Here is a 2,270-nt window from a genome sequence, read left to right as displayed (position 1 = left end):
GTGTTTGTACTTTGGCTCCGTAGCGCGACTCCTGAAACAAGCTGCAGAGTCTGGTTGGGACGGGCGGGGGGCTCTGCTCCGCTCACACGGCAGGGCCAGGCCTGGTCCACCGAGCAGGGAGGAAGCCCCCCCCCCCCCGCATGCCTCATGGCAGGACCAGCCCGAAGCACTGCCACCGGCCCCTTTCGTTTCTGGACCCAAAGCCCCCCCCCCCCCCCGTGGCCTCAGACCCCGGCTCGACAAGGAGGACGGACCCCTCTGAAGTGCCAAGCAAAGAAGGCCGATTGAAGTCTTGGTTTGCAATCAACATTATTCAGATACCGTCTCAAGGAAAGTGCTACTTATCAATTGGCTGCTGGAGGCATCAAAATCTAACTAGCGCTGGCCCGGCCCAGAGGCCCTGTAAGGGATGCTCGCGATAGACTAGCCCCTGTGGGAAAGGTCATCCCGGGGAGGCAAGGGTGAGGGAGGAGGGGGCCCCACCCGGCCCCGGCGCCGTGTGTGTGTGTATGAAAGGCCTGGCCCCGAAGGTGAGCCTGGTGAAGGCAAGGAGTGCAGCACAAGGAAGGAGGCGGGGGGGGGGGCCTGGAGGAAAGCACTGAAGCCCCCTCTCCCTCCTGGCCTGGGCAACCCCACCTTCCTTGCTCTGGTGCTGCTGCTAGAAGCACGACTGGGGGCAGCGCCCCATAACTTCCCGACTCCACTTCCCCCTCCTTCTCTGCTGCAGCCGTTACATTGTCGGCTTGACCTTCCTCCAAGGAGCTTGGCCAAGTGCCTCCCCCTCCTCACTTCACCCTAACTGCTCCGCAAGGCAGGCGAGGGTGCAAGAGAGCGCCAGGCTGAGGGGGGGCTCGGAGCCCATTCTCCCCCGCCCCGCCCCGCCCCGCCCGCCGGTCTGGCACACGCTGACCCCTTGCCCCTCCTGGCGGGCTCCTGCCTGCCCCCTTTCGCTAGCAGCAATCCCTGCTCTGGGCAAGAGTCAGAGCGGACAGTCGGCCGCGCTTGCAGTGGGGGGAAAGGGAGGCCACGGAGGAGTCTCCTCTAGGGAGGGAAGCGAGTCTTCCCAGTCGCCTTAGTGCGGACTTCGGAGGTTGCTGGCAAATGGTTGTCCCGCCCTGAAGGAGCACATCCTGCCATTCAGAAAGACAAGTGAGAAAGGAAAACCCAGGAGCTGCTGCTGCTGGGGGGCGGCGGGCGGGGGGGAGCCCACCTCTTGGGGGTCCATTTTCAAACAGCTTTGTTGCTCTCCTTCCTCAGCAGATCAGGATCCAATTGGGAGAGGGGGTGGTACTTCCCACCTGGGTGCCGCACAGCCAATTTCCGGCAAGGGGGCTGCCTGTGATGTCGGGGGCGTGCTTGGGACGGCCAGGCGAGCCTGCAGCTTTGATGCGGCCCCTGCACGCCCCAGCCAGGGCCTGCCTAGCAAGCAGCCGCAGCCGCAGCCACCGACTGGGGGCAGCGCCATCCCGCGAGGCACGCCCCTTGAGCAGCTCCTCTCCCCTCCCTCCTGGGAGACCTACCTTGCATGACAGAGCCGGGCACTTGGGGAGGGGGGGGGGGGACACACATAGGAAGCTGCCAAATACAGAGTCAGCCCATTGGTCCGTCTAGATCAGTCTTGTCTTCACAGACTGGCAGGAATCCTCTGAGCCCGATCTTGGAGATGCTGCCAGGGAGGGAACTGGGAACCTAGATGCTCTTCCCAGAGTGGCGGCTCCATTATCCCCTCAGGGGAATCTCTTCCAGGGCTCACATGTGGTCTCCCATTCCTGGGCAAGGCCTGCTTGCTGCCACCAGACCAGCTCTCCTCTCCTGCTTAGTGGGCTGCTGCTCTTTGCAGGGGGCACTTCCTGCTGGCTTCCCTCTGTCTCCCCCCTTGAAAATGTAAACTGAAGGACACGGCCAGTGCAAAAAGCAGCAGCGCTTCAGGTTATGCTGCTACCGCCCCCCCCCCCCACCCCTGCCTTTTCACTCAACATTCTTGGCACTTTGTTGGGTTCCCCAAGGATGTCCAACTGCCCCCCAATTCACTGACACACATACAGAGAATTCTGTCACTGGGGGGGGGGGCTGCATTGACCACCTCACAGTGGGGGGCTCTGACCCCAACCCCCAAGCACGGAGAAGGAGGAGGAGGAGAGGGGCACATGTGCCCAGCTCCCACTGCTGGTGCTGGCTGCGGGAAGGGCCAGCCAGAGCAGTGCTGACGAGGTTTTTCGGAAGAGGCTCAGCCAGCTGGCAAAGGGGCCTTTTCTAGTCCGGCACGCTTG

The sequence above is a fragment of the Hemicordylus capensis genome, chromosome 9, assembly GCF_027244095.1.
Source record: "Hemicordylus capensis ecotype Gifberg chromosome 9, rHemCap1.1.pri, whole genome shotgun sequence".
Taxonomy (NCBI): domain Eukaryota; kingdom Metazoa; phylum Chordata; class Lepidosauria; order Squamata; family Cordylidae; genus Hemicordylus; species Hemicordylus capensis.
This window is presented reverse-complemented; position numbering follows the sequence as displayed.